The following is a 15,624-nucleotide window of genomic DNA, read 5'->3' on the forward strand; positions in this document are numbered from 1 at the left end:
GCTGGAACACTGACTTCTTTCATTTAATGCCTGCAGACTATAAAAGAGAACCCAACCCAAAAAGTTTGGTTGATTAGTCTGTGGCATTCTGTTAAACTGTTGCTTATGGCGGTCTCTGTGAGCTTCTCAGCGACATTCAGCCAGCCAGGTATCCTGCCTGCAGTAGATGGAATGTGGCAATGGAACGCTGGCTGCGCGTGTCATAATAGGCTCTGAGCCTTTATATACCTGTGCACAGCAGCAGCCACCTTCAGTCTGCTGCTGGACAGCCAGCAGCAGCAGGAGAGGTATGTAATCAGGAGCCCTCCTGCTAAGGGTAGACAGCTGCTCGTTCCACCCCACCCCCCGCCTTAATTGGTTCTCCTCCCTTCCAACGGTGTTGAGGCGGGTGGGAACAGCAGGGGGTGAAGGTGCTGTGTTTAAAGAGGTGGAGTTATGCAGATCTAAAACGCGTGGATTGCAGCAGCAGCAAGCCGAAAAGTGCAGGCATGTAAGGGATCTAGAGGTTGACAACATGTCTTCTTAACGGGAGTCCAGGAGCTCATCTCCACAAATGGACTTTTCAGGATCCTTGGGTGGCTCCGTAGTTTGAAACCAATTCTGGTTATCGCTTCTCGGCCTTTTGGCTAAGATCAAGTGTAGTATCTGTTCTTATCAGTTTAATATCTGATACGTCCCCTATCTGGGGACCATATATTAAATGGATTTTTAGAACAGGGAGATGGAAAAAGAGCTTGCTCTGTCCACTCCACGCATTGACCTGGTATTGCAGTATCTCCAGGACCGGTGCACCCCTTCTTTAATGCAGTTTCAAAAATCAGAAAGAATTGAATTCAATGTTTTTTGTTCATTTTGCTTGTTTGTCGGATTTGGGGATGGACTCTTTGGCTTTGCTTTTCTTCTCCTCATTGGATTTTTCATGTTCAAAGTTGCAGAAGCCAGATTACAAGCTCATTTTGGTTCAACTTCAGCAACTGTGCATTGCATTGCCATGTAATGTGATGCAATGCTATCTTTCTAGCTCTCCCTTTTTACTTCCTTTTGGATAAACAGACATATTAGGCAAGCATTTTGGAGCTTTCACCTAAATAACTACAGGTGGTGAGATAAGCTGCACAATATAATTGACCTTTCAGTATATTGTTGCACACACACCATCTATTTAGCAAATGCCCTTGTTATCAACAGCAGCCTTTTAAACTCACCTGAGCTAACAGGTATGTGCGCTGGTTACTCTGCTGCGCTTAAAATTTCTTTTTTGGTTTGCTACAATGCCTTTTCTGAAACGTTGTCTCCTTCTGCTGGAACACTGACTTCTTTCATTTAATGCCTGCAGACTATAAAAGAGAACCCAACCCAAAAAGTTTGGTTGATTAGTCTGTGGCATTCTGTTAAACTGTTGCTTATGGCGGTCTCTGTGAGCTTCTCAGCGACATTCAGCCAGCCAGGTATCCTGCCTGCAGTAGATGGAATGTGGCAATGGAACGCTGGCTGCGCGTGTCATAATAGGCTCTGAGCCTTTATATACCTGTGCACAGCAGCAGCCACCTTCAGTCTGCTGCTGGACAGCCAGCAGCAGCAGCAGCAGGAGAGGTATGTAATCAGGAGCCCTCCTGCTAAGGGTAGACAGCTGCTCGTTCCACCCCACCCCCCGCCTTAATTGGTTCTCCTCCCTTCCAACGGTGTTGAGGCGGGTGGGAACAGCAGGGGGTGAAGGTGCTGTGTTTAAAGAGGTGGAGTTATGCAGATCTAAAACGCGTGGATTGCAGCAGCAGCAAGCCGAAAAGTGCAGGCATGTAAGGGATCTAGAGGTTGACAACATGTCTTCTTAACGGGAGTCCAGGAGCTCATCTCCACAAATGGACTTTTCAGGATCCTTGGGTGGCTCCGTAGTTTGAAACTAATTCTGGTTATCGCTTCTCGGCCTTTTGGCTAAGATCAAGTGTAGTATCTGTTCTTATCAGTTTAATATCTGATACGTCCCCTATCTGGGGACCATATATTAAATGGATTTTTAGAACAGGGAGATGGAAAAAGAGCTTGCTCTGTCCACTCCACGCATTGACCTGGTATTGCAGTATCTCCAGGACCGGTGCACCCCTTCTTTAATGCAGTTTCTAAAATCAGAAAGAATTGAATTCAATGTTTTTTGTTCATTTTGCTTGTTTGTCGGATTTGGGGATGGACTCTTTGGCTTTGCTTTTCTTCTCCTCATTGGATTTTTCATGTTCAAAGTTGCAGAAGCCAGATTACAAGCTCATTTTGGTTCAACTTCAGCAACTGTGCATTGCATTGCCATGTAATGTGATGCAATGCTATCTTTCTAGCTCTCCCTTTTTACTTCCTTTTGGATAAACAGACATATTAGGCAAGCATTTTGGAGCTTTCACCTAAATAACTACAGGTGGTGAGATAAGCTGCACAATATAATTGACCTTTCAGTATATTGTTGCACACACACCATCTATTTAGCAAATGCCCTTGTTATCAACAGCAGCCTTTTAAACTCACCTGAGCTAACAGGTATGTGCGCTGGTTACTCTGCTGCGCTTAAAATTTCTTTTTTGGTTTGCTACAATGCCTTTTCTGAAACGTTGTCTCCTTCTGCTGGAACACTGACTTCTTTCATTTAATGCCTGCAGACTATAAAAGAGAACCCAACCCAAAAAGTTTGGTTGATTAGTCTGTGGCATTCTGTTAAACTGTTGCTTATGGCGGTCTCTGTGAGCTTCTCAGCGACATTCAGCCAGCCAGGTATCCTGCCTGCAGTAGATGGAATGTGGCAATGGAACGCTGGCTGCGCGTGTCATAATAGGCTCTGAGCCTTTATATACCTGTGCACAGCAGCAGCCACCTTCAGTCTGCTGCTGGACAGCCAGCAGCAGCAGCAGCAGGAGAGGTATGTAATCAGGAGCCCTCCTGCTAAGGGTAGACAGCTGCTCATTCCACCCCACCCCCCGCCTTAATTGGTTCTCCTCCCTTCCAACGGTGTTGAGGCGGGTGGGAACAGCAGGGGGTGAAGGTGCTGTGTTTAAAGAGGTGGAGTTATGCAGATCTAAAACGCGTGGATTGCAGCAGCAGCAAGCCGAAAAGTGCAGGCATGTAAGGGATCTAGAGGTTGACAACATGTCTTCTTAACGGGAGTCCAGGAGCTCATCTCCACAAATGGACTTTTCAGGATCCTTGGGTGGCTCCGTAGTTTGAAACCAATTCTGGTTATCGCTTCTCGGCCTTTTGGCTAAGATCAAGTGTAGTATCTGTTCTTATCAGTTTAATATCTGATACGTCCCCTATCTGGGGACCATATATTAAATGGATTTTTAGAACAGGGAGATGGAAAAAGAGCTTGCTCTGTCCACTCCACGCATTGACCTGGTATTGCAGTATCTCCAGGACCGGTGCACCCCTTCTTTAATGCAGTTTCTAAAATCAGAAAGAATTGAATTCAATGTTTTTTGTTCATTTTGCTTGTTTGTCGGATTTGGGGATGGACTCTTTGGCTTTGCTTTTCTTCTCCTCATTGGATTTTTCATGTTCAAAGTTGCAGAAGCCAGATTACAAGCTCATTTTGGTTCAACCTCCGCAACTGTGCATTGCATTGCCATGTAATGTGATGCAATGCTATCTTTCTAGCTCTCCCTTTTTACTTCCTTTTGGATAAACAGACATATTAGGCAAGCATTTTGGAGCTTTCACCTAAATAACTACAGGTGGTGAGATAAGCTGCACAATATAATTGACCTTTCAGTATATTGTTGCACACACACCATCTATTTAGCAAATGCCCTTGTTATCAACAGCAGCCTTTTAAACTCACCTGAGCTAACAGGTATGTGCGCTGGTTACTCTGCTGCGCTTAAAATTTCTTTTTTGGTTTGCTACAATGCCTTTTCTGAAACGTTGTCTCCTTCTGCTGGAACACTGACTTCTTTCATTTAATGCCTGCAGACTATAAAAGAGAACCCAACCCAAAAAGTTTGGTTGATTAGTCTGTGGCATTCTGTTAAACTGTTGCTTATGGCGGTCTCTGTGAGCTTCTCAGCGACATTCAGCCAGCCAGTTATCCTGCCTGCAGTAGATGGAATGTGGCAATGGAACGCTGGCTGCGCGTGTCATAATAGGCTCTGAGCCTTTATATACCTGTGCACAGCAGCAGCCACCTTCAGTCTGCTGCTGGACAGCCAGCAGCAGCAGCAGCAGGAGAGGTATGTAATCAGGAGCCCTCCTGCTAAGGGTAGACAGCTGCTCGTTCCACCCCACCCCCCGCCTTAATTGGTTCTCCTCCCTTCCAACGGTGTTGAGGCGGGTGGGAACAGCAGGGGGTGAAGGTGCTGTGTTTAAAGAGGTGGAGTTATGCAGATCTAAAACGCGTGGATTGCAGCAGCAGCAAGCCGAAAAGTGCAGGCATGTAAGGGATCTAGAGGTTGACAACATGTCTTCTTAACGGGAGTCCAGGAGCTCATCTCCACAAATGGACTTTTCAGGATCCTTGGGTGGCTCCGTAGTTTGAAACCAATTCTGGTTATCGCTTCTCGGCCTTTTGGCTAAGATCAAGTGTAGTATCTGTTCTTATCAGTTTAATATCTGATACGTCCCCTATCTGGGGACCATATATTAAATGGATTTTTAGAACAGGGAGATGGAAAAAGAGCTTGCTCTGTCCACTCCACGCATTGACCTGGTATTGCAGTATCTCCAGGACCGGTGCACCCCTTCTTTAATGCAGTTTCTAAAATCAGAAAGAATTGAATTCAATGTTTTTTGTTCATTTTGCTTGTTTGTCGGATTTGGGGATGGACTCTTTGGCTTTGCTTTTCTTCTCCTCATTGGATTTTTCATGTTCAAAGTTGCAGAAGCCAGATTACAAGCTCATTTTGGTTCAACTTCAGCAACTGTGCATTGCATTGCCATGTAACTTGATGCAATGCTATCTTTCTAGCTCTCCCTTTTTACTTCCTTTTGGATAAACAGACATATTAGGCAAGCATTTTGGAGCTTTCACCTAAATAACTACAGGTGGTGAGATAAGCTGCACAATATAATTGACCTTTCAGTATATTGTTGCACACACACCATCTATTTAGCAAATGCCCTTGTTATCAACAGCAGCCTTTTAAACTCACCTGAGCTAACAGGTATGTGCGCTGGTTACTCTGCTGCGCTTAAAATTTCTTTTTTGGTTTGCTACAATGCCTTTTCTGAAACGTTGTCTCCTTCTGCTGGAACACTGACTTCTTTCATTTAATGCCTGCAGACTATAAAAGAGAACCCAACCCAAAAAGTTTGGTTGATTAGTCTGTGGCATTCTGTTAAACTGTTGCTTATGGCGGTCTCTGTGAGCTTCTCAGCGACATTCAGCCAGCCAGGTATCCTGCCTGCAGTAGATGGAATGTGGCAATGGAACGCTGGCTGCGCGTGTCATAATAGGCTCTGAGCCTTTATATACCTGTGCACAGCAGCAGCCACCTTCAGTCTGCTGCTGGACAGCCAGCAGCAGCAGCAGGAGAGGTATGTAATCAGGAGCCCTCCTGCTAAGGGTAGACAGCTGCTCGTTCCACCCCACCCCCCGCCTTAATTGGTTCTCCTCCCTTCCAACGGTGTTGAGGCGGGTGGGAACAGCAGGGGGTGAAGGTGCTGTGTTTAAAGAGGTGGAGTTATGCAGATCTAAAACGCGTGGATTGCAGCAGCAGCAAGCCGAAAAGTGCAGGCATGTAAGGGATCTAGAGGTTGACAACATGTCTTCTTAACGGGAGTCCAGGAGCTCATCTCCACAAATGGACTTTTCAGGATCCTTGGGTGGCTCCGTAGTTTGAAACCAATTCTGGTTATCGCTTCTCGGCCTTTTGGCTAAGATCAAGTGTAGTATCTGTTCTTATCAGTTTAATATCTGATACGTCCCCTATCTGGGGACCATATATTAAATGGATTTTTAGAACAGGGAGATGGAAAAAGAGCTTGCTCTGTCCACTCCACGCATTGACCTGGTATTGCAGTATCTCCAGGACCGGTGCACCCCTTCTTTAATGCAGTTTCTAAAATCAGAAAGAATTGAATTCAATGTTTTTTGTTCATTTTGCTTGTTTGTCGGATTTGGGGATGGACTCTTTGGCTTTGCTTTTCTTCTCCTCATTGGATTTCTCATGTTCAAAGTTGCAGAAGCCAGATTACAAGCTCATTTTGGTTCAACTTCAGCAACTGTGCATTGCATTGCCATGTAATGTGATGCAATGCTATTTTTCTAGCTCTCCCTTTTTACTTCCTTTTGGATAAACAGACATATTAGGCAAGCATTTTGGAGCTTTCACCTAAATAACTACAGGTGGTGAGATAAGCTGCACAATATAATTGACCTTTCAGTATATTGTTGCACACACACCATCTATTTAGCAAATGCCCTTGTTATCAACAGCAGCCTTTTAAACTCACCTGAGCTAACAGGTATGTGCGCTGGTTTCTCTGCTGCGCTTAAAATTTCTTTTTTGGTTTGCTACAATGCCTTTTCTGAAACGTTGTCTCCTTCTGCTGGAACACTGACTTCTTTCATTTAATGCCTGCAGACTATAAAAGAGAACCCAACCCAAAAAGTTTGGTTGATTAGTCTGTGGCATTCTGTTAAACTGTTGCTTATGGCGGTCTCTGTGAGCTTCTCAGCGACATTCAGCCAGCCAGGTATCCTGCCTGCAGTAGATGGAATGTGGCAATGGAACGCTGGCTGCGCGTGTCATAATAGGCTCTGAGCCTTTATATACCTGTGCACAGCAGCAGCCACCTTCAGTCTGCTGCTGGACAGCCAGCAGCAGCAGCAGCAGGAGAGGTATGTAATCAGGAGCCCTCCTGCTAAGGGTAGACAGCTGCTCGTTCCACCCCACCCCCCGCCTTAATTGGTTCTCCTCCCTTCCAACGGTGTTGAGGCGGGTGGGAACAGCAGGGGGTGAAGGTGCTGTGTTTAAAGAGGTGGAGTTATGCAGATCTAAAACGCGTGGATTGCAGCAGCAGCAAGCCGAAAAGTGCAGGCATGTAAGGGATCTAGAGGTTGACAACATGTCTTCTTAACGGGAGTCCAGGAGCTCATCTCCACAAATGGACTTTTCAGGATCCTTGGGTGGCTCCGTAGTTTGAAACCAATTCTGGTTATCGCTTCTCGGCCTTTTGGCTAAGATCAAGTGTAGTATCTGTTCTTATCAGTTTAATATCTGATACGTCCCCTATCTGGGGACCATATATTAAATGGATTTTTAGAACAGGGAGATGGAAAAAGAGCTTGCTCTGTCCACTCCACGCATTGACCTGGTATTGCAGTATCTCCAGGACCGGTGCACCCCTTCTTTAATGCAGTTTCTAAAATCAGAAAGAATTGAATTCAATGTTTTTTGTTCATTTTGCTTGTTTGTCGGATTTGGGGATGGACTCTTTGGCTTTGCTTTTCTTCTCCTCATTGGATTTTTCATGTTCAAAGTTGCAGAAGCCAGATTACAAGCTCATTTTGGTTCAACTTCAGCAACTGTGCATTGCATTGCCATGTAATTTGATGCAATGCTATCTTTCTAGCTCTCCCTTTTTACTTCCTTTTGGATAAACAGACATATTAGGCAAGCATTTTGGAGCTTTCACCTAAATAACTACAGGTGGTGAGATAAGCTGCACAATATAATTGACCTTTCAGTATATTGTTGCACACACACCATCTATTTAGCAAATGCCCTTGTTATCAACAGCAGCCTTTTAAACTCACCTGAGCTAACAGGTATGTGCGCTGGTTACTCTGCTGCGCTTAAAATTTCTTTTTTGGTTTGCTACAATGCCTTTTCTGAAACGTTGTCTCCTTCTGCTGGAACACTGACTTCTTTCATTTAATGCCTGCAGACTATAAAAGAGAACCCAACCCAAAAAGTTTGGTTGATTAGTCTGTGGCATTCTGTTAAACTGTTGCTTATGGCGGTCTCTGTGAGCTTCTCAGCGACATTCAGCCAGCCAGGTATCCTGCCTGCAGTAGATGGAATGTGGCAATGGAACGCTGGCTGCGCGTGTCATAATAGGCTCTGAGCCTTTATATACCTCTGCACAGCAGCAGCCACCTTCAGTCTGCTGCTGGACAGCCAGCAGCAGCAGCAGGAGAGGTATGTAATCAGGAGCCCTCCTGCTAAGGGTAGACAGCTGCTCGTTCCACCCCACCCCCCGCCTTAATTGGTTCTCCTCCCTTCCAACGGTGTTGAGGCGGGTGGGAACAGCAGGGGGTGAAGGTGCTGTGTTTAAAGAGGTGGAGTTATGCAGATCTAAAACGCGTGGATTGCAGCAGCAGCAAGCCGAAAAGTGCAGGCATGTAAGGGATCTAGAGGTTGACAACATGTCTTCTTAACGGGAGTCCAGGAGCTCATCTCCACAAATGGACTTTTCAGGATCCTTGGGTGGCTCCGTAGTTTGAAACCAATTCTGGTTATCGCTTCTCGGCCTTTTGGCTAAGATCAAGTGTAGTATCTGTTCTTATCAGTTTAATATCTGATACGTCCCCTATCTGGGGACCATATATTAAATGGATTTTTAGAACAGGGAGATGGAAAAAGAGCTTGCTCTGTCCACTCCACGCATTGACCTGGTATTGCAGTATCTCCAGGACCGGTGCACCCCTTCTTTAATGCAGTTTCTAAAATCAGAAAGAATTGAATTCAATGTTTTTTGTTCATTTTGCTTGTTTGTCGGATTTGGGGATTGACTCTTTGGCTTTGCTTTTCTTCTCCTCATTGGATTTCTCATGTTCAAAGTTGCAGAAGCCAGATTACAAGCTCATTTTGGTTCAACTTCAGCAACTGTGCATTGCATTGCCATGTAATGTGATGCAATGCTATCTTTCTAGCTCTCCCTTTTTACTTCCTTTTGGATAAACAGACATATTAGGCAAGCATTTTGGAGCTTTCACCTAAATAACTACAGGTGGTGAGATAAGCTGCACAATATAATTGACCTTTCAGTATATTGTTGCACACACACCATCTATTTAGCAAATGCCCTTGTTATCAACAGCAGCCTTTTAAACTCACCTGAGCTAACAGGTATGTGCGCTGGTTACTCTGCTGCGCTTAAAATTTCTTTTTTGGTTTGCTACAATGCCTTTTCTGAAACGTTGTCTCCTTCTGCTGGAACACTGACTTCTTTCATTTAATGCCTGCAGACTATAAAAGAGAACCCAACCCATAAAGTTTGGTTGATTAGTCTGTGGCATTCTGTTAAACTGTTGCTTATGGCGGTCTCTGTGAGCTTCTCAGCGACATTCAGCCAGCCAGGTATCCTGCCTGCAGTAGATGGAATGTGGCAATGGAACGCTGGCTGCGCGTGTCATAATAGGCTCTGAGCCTTTATATACCTGTGCACAGCAGCAGCCACCTTCAGTCTGCTGCTGGACAGCCAGCAGCAGCAGCAGCAGGAGAGGTATGTAATCAGGAGCCCTCCTGCTAAGGGTAGACAGCTGCTCGTTCCACCCCACCCCCCGCCTTAATTGGTTCTCCTCCCTTCCAACGGTGTTGAGGCGGGTGGGAACAGCAGGGGGTGAAGGTGCTGTGTTTAAAGAGGTGGAGTTATGCAGATCTAAAACGCGTGGATTGCAGCAGCAGCAAGCCGAAAAGTGCAGGCATGTAAGGGATCTAGAGGTTGACAACATGTCTTCTTAACGGGAGTCCAGGAGCTCATCTCCACAAATGGACTTTTCAGGATCCTTGGGTGGCTCCGTAGTTTGAAACCAATTCTGGTTATCGCTTCTCGGCCTTTTGGCTAAGATCAAGTGTAGTATCTGTTCTTATCAGTTTAATATCTGATACGTCCCCTATCTGGGGACCATATATTAAATGGATTTTTAGAACAGGGAGATGGAAAAAGAGCTTGCTCTGTCCACTCCACGCATTGACCTGGTATTGCAGTATCTCCAGGACCGGTGCACCCCTTCTTTAATGCAGTTTCTAAAATCAGAAAGAATTGAATTCAATGTTTTTTGTTCATTTTGCTTGTTTGTCGGATTTGGGGATGGACTCTTTGGCTTTGCTTTTCTTCTCCTCATTGGATTTTTCATGTTCAAAGTTGCAGAAGCCAGATTACAAGCTCATTTTGGTTCAACCTCCGCAACTGTGCATTGCATTGCCATGTAATGTGATGCAATGCTATCTTTCTAGCTCTCCCTTTTTACTTCCTTTTGGATAAACAGACATATTAGGCAAGCATTTTGGAGCTTTCACCTAAATAACTACAGGTGGTGAGATAAGCTGCACAATATAATTGACCTTTCAGTATATTGTTGCACACACACCATCTATTTAGCAAATGCCCTTGTTATCAACAGCAGCCTTTTAAACTCACCTGAGCTAACAGGTATGTGCGCTGGTTACTCTGCTGCGCTTAAAATTTCTTTTTTGGTTTGCTACAATGCCTTTTCTGAAACGTTGTCTCCTTCTGCTGGAACACTGACTTCTTTCATTTAATGCCTGCAGACTATAAAAGAGAACCCAACCCAAAAAGTTTGGTTGATTAGTCTGTGGCATTCTGTTAAACTGTTGCTTATGGCGGTCTCTGTGAGCTTCTCAGCGACATTCAGCCAGCCAGGTATCCTGCCTGCAGTAGATGGAATGTGGCAATGGAACGCTGGCTGCGCGTGTCATAATAGGCTCTGAGCCTTTATATACCTGTGCACAGCAGCAGCCACCTTCAGTCTGCTGCTGGACAGCCAGCAGCAGCAGCAGCAGGAGAGGTATGTAATCAGGAGCCCTCCTGCTAAGGGTAGACAGCTGCTCGTTCCACCCCACCCCCCGCCTTAATTGGTTCTCCTCCCTTCCAACGGTGTTGAGGCGGGTGGGAACAGCAGGGGGTGAAGGTGCTGTGTTTAAAGAGGTGGAGTTATGCAGATCTAAAACGCGTGGATTGCAGCAGCAGCAAAGCCGAAAAGTGCAGGCATGTAAGGGATCTAGAGGTTGACAACATGTCTTCTTAACGGGAGTCCAGGAGCTCATCTCCACAAATGGACTTTTCAGGATCCTTGGGTGGCTCCGTAGTTTGAAACCAATTCTGGTTATCGCTTCTCGGCCTTTTGGCTAAGATCAAGTGTAGTATCTGTTCTTATCAGTTTAATATCTGATACGTCCCCTATCTGGGGACCATATATTAAATGGATTTTTAGAACAGGGAGATGGAAAAAGAGCTTGCTCTGTCCACTCCACGCATTGACCTGGTATTGCAGTATCTCCAGGACCGGTGCACCCCTTCTTTAATGCAGTTTCTAAAATCAGAAAGAATTGAATTCAATGTTTTTTGTTCATTTTGCTTGTTTGTCGGATTTGGGGATGGACTCTTTGGCTTTGCTTTTCTTCTCCTCATTGGATTTTTCATGTTCAAAGTTGCAGAAGCCAGATTACAAGCTCATTTTGGTTCAACTTCAGCAACTGTGCATTGCATTGCCATGTAATGTGATGCAATGCTATCTTTCTAGCTCTCCCTTTTTACTTCCTTTTGGATAAACAGACATATTAGGCAAGCATTTTGGAGCTTTCACCTAAATAACTACAGGTGGTGAGATAAGCTGCACAATATAATTGACCTTTCAGTATATTGTTGCACACACACCATCTATTTAGCAAATGCCCTTGTTATCAACAGCAGCCTTTTAAACTCACCTGAGCTAACAGGTATGTGCGCTGGTTACTCTGCTGCGCTTAAAATTTCTTTTTTGGTTTGCTACAATGCCTTTTCTGAAACGTTGTCTCCTTCTGCTGGAACACTGACTTCTTTCATTTAATGCCTGCAGACTATAAAAGAGAACCCAACCCAAAAAGTTTGGTTGATTAGTCTGTGGCATTCTGTTAAACTGTTGCTTATGGCGGTCTCTGTGAGCTTCTCAGCGACATTCAGCCAGCCAGGTATCCTGCCTGCAGTAGATGGAATGTGGTAATGGAACGCTGGCTGCGCGTGTCATAATAGGCTCTGAGCCTTTATATACCTGTGCACAGCAGCAGCCACCTTCAGTCTGCTGCTGGACAGCCAGCAGCAGCAGCAGCAGGAGAGGTATGTAATCAGGAGCCCTCCTGCTAAGGGTAGACAGCTGCTCGTTCCACCCCACCCCCCGCCTTAATTGGTTCTCCTCCCTTCCAACGGTGTTGAGGCGGGTGGGAACAGCAGGGGGTGAAGGTGCTGTGTTTAAAGAGGTGGAGTTATGCAGATCTAAAACGCGTGGATTGCAGCAGCAGCAAGCCGAAAAGTGCAGGCATGTAAGCGATCTATTGGTTGACAACATGTCTTCTTAACGGGAGTCCAGGAGCTCATCTCCACAAATGGACTTTTCAGGATCCTTGGGTGGCTCCGTAGTTTGAAACCAATTCTGGTTATCGCTTTTCGGCCTTTTGGCTAAGATCAAGTGTAGTATCTGTTCTTATCAGTTTAATATCTGATACGTCCCCTATCTGGGGACCATATATTAAATGGATTTTTAGAACAGGGAGATGGAAAAAGAGCTTGCTCTGTCCACTCCACGCATTGACCTGGTATTGCAGTATCTCCAGGACCGGTGCACCCCTTCTTTAATGCAGTTTCTAAAATCAGAAAGAATTGAATTCAATGTTTTTTGTTCATTTTGCTTGTTTGTCGGATTTGGGGATGGACTCTTTGGCTTTGCTTTTCTTCTCCTCATTGGATTTTTCATGTTCAAAGTTGCAGAAGCCAGATTACAAGCTCATTTTGGTTCAACTTCAGCAACTGTGCATTGCATTGCCATGTAATGTGATGCAATGCTATCTTTCTAGCTCTCCCTTTTTACTTCCTTTTGGATAAACAGACATATTAGGCAAGCATTTTGGAGCTTTCACCTAAATAACTACAGGTGGTGAGATAAGCTGCACAATATAATTGACCTTTCAGTATATTGTTGCACACACACCATCTATTTAGCAAATGCCCTTGTTATCAACAGCAGCCTTTTAAACTCACCTGAGCTAACAGGTATGTGCGCTGGTTACTCTGCTGCGCTTAAAATTTCTTTTTTGGTTTGCTACAATGCCTTTTCTGAAACGTTGTCTCCTTCTGCTGGAACACTGACTTCTTTCATTTAATGCCTGCAGACTATAAAAGAGAACCCAACCCAAAAAGTTTGGTTGATTAGTCTGTGGCATTCTGTTAAACTGTTGCTTATGGCGGTCTCTGTGAGCTTCTCAGCGACATTCAGCCAGCCAGGTATCCTGCCTGCAGTAGATGGAATGTGGCAATGGAACGCTGGCTGCGCGTGTCATAATAGGCTCTGAGCCTTTATATACCTGTGCACAGCAGCAGCCACCTTCAGTCTGCTGCTTGACAGCCAGCAGCAGCAGCAGCAGGAGAGGTATGTAATCAGGAGCCCTCCTGCTAAGGGTAGACAGCTGCTCGTTCCACCCCACCCCCCGCCTTAATTGGTTCTCCTCCCTTCCAACGGTGTTGAGGCGGGTGGGAACAGCAGGGGGTGAAGGTGCTGTGTTTAAAGAGGTGGAGTTATGCAGATCTAAAACGCGTGGATTGCAGCAGCAGCAAGCCGAAAAGTGCAGGCATGTAAGGGATCTAGAGGTTGACAACATGTCTTCTTAACGGGAGTCCAGGAGCTCATCTCCACAAATGGACTTTTCAGGATCCTTGGGTGGCTCCGTAGTTTGAAACCAATTCTGGTTATCGCTTCTCGGCCTTTTGGCTAAGATCAAGTGTAGTATCTGTTCTTATCAGTTTAATATCTGATACGTCCCCTATCTGGGGACCATATATTAAATGGATTTTTAGAACAGGGAGATGGAAAAAGAGCTTGCTCTGTCCACTCCACGCATTGACCTGGTATTGCAGTATCTCCAGGACCGGTGCACCCCTTCTTTAATGCAGTTTCTAAAATCAGAAAGAATTGAATTCAATGTTTTTTGTTCATTTTGCTTGTTTGTCGGATTTGGGGATGGTCTCTTTGGCTTTGCTTTTCTTCTCCTCATTGGATTTTTCATGTTCAAAGTTGCAGAAGCCAGATTACAAGCTCATTTTGGTTCAACTTCAGCAACTGTGCATTGCATTGCCATGTAATGTGATGCAATGCTATCTTTCTAGCTCTCCCTTTTTACTTCCTTTTGGATAAACAGACATATTAGGCAAGCATTTTGGAGCTTTCACCTAAATAACTACAGGTGGTGAGATAAGCTGCACAATATAATTGACCTTTCAGTATATTGTTGCACACACACCATCTATTTAGCAAATGCCCTTGTTATCAACAGCAGCCTTTTAAACTCACCTGAGCTAACAGGTATGTGCGCTGGTTACTCTGCTGCGCTTAAAATTTCTTTTTTGGTTTGCTACAATGCCTTTTCTGAAACGTTGTCTCCTTCTGCTGGAACACTGACTTCTTTCATTTAATGCCTGCAGACTATAAAAGAGAACCCAACCCAAAAAGTTTGGTTGATTAGTCTGTGGCATTCTGTTAAACTGTTGCTTATGGCGGTCTCTGTGAGCTTCTCAGCGACATTCAGCCAGCCAGGTATCCTGCCTGCAGTAGATGGAATGTGGCAATGGAACGCTGGCTGCGCGTGTCATAATAGGCTCTGAGCCTTTATATACCTGTGCACAGCAGCAGCCACCTTCAGTCTGCTGCTGGACAGCCAGCAGCAGCAGCAGCAGGAGAGGTATGTAATCAGGAGCCCTCCTGCTAAGGGTAGACAGCTGCTCGTTCCACCCCACCCCCCGCCTTAATTGGTTCTCCTCCCTTCCAACGGTGTTGAGGCGGGTGGGAACAGCAGGGGGTGAAGGTGCTGTGTTTAAAGAGGTGGAGTTATGCAGATCTAAAACGCGTGGATTGCAGCAGCAGCAAGCCGAAAAGTGCAGGCATGTAAGGGATCTAGAGGTTGACAACATGTCTTCTTAACGGGAGTCCAGGAGCTCATCTCCACAAATGGACTTTTCAGGATCCTTGGGTGGCTCCGTAGTTTGAAACCAATTCTGGTTATCGCTTCTCGGCCTTTTGGCTAAGATCAAGTGTAGTATCTGTTCTTATCAGTTTAATATCTGATACGTCCCCTATCTGGGGACCATATATTAAATGGATTTTTAGAACAGGGAGATGGAAAAAGAGCTTGCTCTGTCCACTCCACGCATTGACCTGGTATTGCAGTATCTCCAGGACCGGTGCACCCCTTCTTTAATGCAGTTTCTAAAATCAGAAAGAATTGAATTCAAAGTTTTTTGTTCATTTTGCTTGTTTGTCGGATTTGGGGATGGACTCTTTGGCTTTGCTTTTCTTCTCCTCATTGGATTTTTCATGTTCAAAGTTGCAGAAGCCAGATTACAAGCTCATTTTGGTTCAACTTCAGCAACTGTGCATTGCATTGCCATGTAATGTGATGCAATGCTATCGTTCTAGCTCTCCCTTTTTACTTCCTTTTGGATAAACAGACATATTAGGCAAGCATTTTGGAGCTTTCACCTAAATAACTACAGGTGGTGAGATAAGCTGCACAATATAATTGACCTTTCAGTATATTGTTGCACACACACCATCTATTTAGCAAATGCCCTTGTTATCAACAGCAGCCTTTTAAACTCACCTGAGCTAACAGGTATGTGCGCTGGTTACTCTGCTGCGCTTAAAATTTCTTTTTTGGT

General features: G+C 45.0%; 12 non-coding genes across 12 annotated transcripts; all 12 read left to right on the plus strand.

The window, feature by feature from the left end:
* Positions 1 to 606: 606 nt before the first annotated feature.
* Positions 607 to 797, plus strand: LOC141231058 (U2 spliceosomal RNA). The gene has a single exon (XR_012297473.1). It is a non-coding gene; the product is annotated as a U2 spliceosomal RNA (small nuclear RNA).
* A 1,115-nt stretch (positions 798 to 1,912) lies between these two features.
* On the plus strand, positions 1,913 to 2,103 carry LOC141231059 (U2 spliceosomal RNA). The gene has a single exon (XR_012297474.1). It is a non-coding gene; the product is annotated as a U2 spliceosomal RNA (small nuclear RNA).
* Positions 2,104 to 3,218: 1,115 nt separating this feature from the next.
* On the plus strand, positions 3,219 to 3,409 carry LOC141231060 (U2 spliceosomal RNA). The gene has a single exon (XR_012297475.1). It is a non-coding gene; the product is annotated as a U2 spliceosomal RNA (small nuclear RNA).
* A 1,115-nt stretch (positions 3,410 to 4,524) lies between these two features.
* LOC141231061 (U2 spliceosomal RNA) lies at positions 4,525 to 4,715 on the plus strand. The gene has a single exon (XR_012297476.1). It is a non-coding gene; the product is annotated as a U2 spliceosomal RNA (small nuclear RNA).
* A 1,112-nt stretch (positions 4,716 to 5,827) lies between these two features.
* Positions 5,828 to 6,018, plus strand: LOC141231064 (U2 spliceosomal RNA). Its single transcript, XR_012297478.1, has one exon. It is a non-coding gene; the product is annotated as a U2 spliceosomal RNA (small nuclear RNA).
* A 1,115-nt stretch (positions 6,019 to 7,133) lies between these two features.
* Positions 7,134 to 7,324, plus strand: LOC141231065 (U2 spliceosomal RNA). Its single transcript, XR_012297479.1, has one exon. It is a non-coding gene; the product is annotated as a U2 spliceosomal RNA (small nuclear RNA).
* Positions 7,325 to 8,436: 1,112 nt separating this feature from the next.
* LOC141231066 (U2 spliceosomal RNA) lies at positions 8,437 to 8,627 on the plus strand. Its single transcript, XR_012297480.1, has one exon. It is a non-coding gene; the product is annotated as a U2 spliceosomal RNA (small nuclear RNA).
* A 1,115-nt stretch (positions 8,628 to 9,742) lies between these two features.
* Positions 9,743 to 9,933, plus strand: LOC141231067 (U2 spliceosomal RNA). The gene has a single exon (XR_012297481.1). It is a non-coding gene; the product is annotated as a U2 spliceosomal RNA (small nuclear RNA).
* Positions 9,934 to 11,049: 1,116 nt separating this feature from the next.
* On the plus strand, positions 11,050 to 11,240 carry LOC141231068 (U2 spliceosomal RNA). Its single transcript, XR_012297482.1, has one exon. It is a non-coding gene; the product is annotated as a U2 spliceosomal RNA (small nuclear RNA).
* A 1,115-nt stretch (positions 11,241 to 12,355) lies between these two features.
* On the plus strand, positions 12,356 to 12,546 carry LOC141231342 (U2 spliceosomal RNA). Its single transcript, XR_012297754.1, has one exon. It is a non-coding gene; the product is annotated as a U2 spliceosomal RNA (small nuclear RNA).
* A 1,115-nt stretch (positions 12,547 to 13,661) lies between these two features.
* LOC141231069 (U2 spliceosomal RNA) lies at positions 13,662 to 13,852 on the plus strand. The gene has a single exon (XR_012297483.1). It is a non-coding gene; the product is annotated as a U2 spliceosomal RNA (small nuclear RNA).
* Positions 13,853 to 14,967: 1,115 nt separating this feature from the next.
* On the plus strand, positions 14,968 to 15,158 carry LOC141231070 (U2 spliceosomal RNA). Its single transcript, XR_012297484.1, has one exon. It is a non-coding gene; the product is annotated as a U2 spliceosomal RNA (small nuclear RNA).
* Positions 15,159 to 15,624: the final 466 nt, after the last annotated feature.

The sequence above is a fragment of the Phyllobates terribilis genome, unplaced genomic scaffold (assembly GCF_046119375.1).
Source record: "Phyllobates terribilis strain yellow unplaced genomic scaffold, ASM4611937v1 Scaffold_505__1_contigs__length_1300667, whole genome shotgun sequence".
NCBI classification, from domain to species: Eukaryota; Metazoa; Chordata; class Amphibia; order Anura; family Dendrobatidae; genus Phyllobates; species Phyllobates terribilis.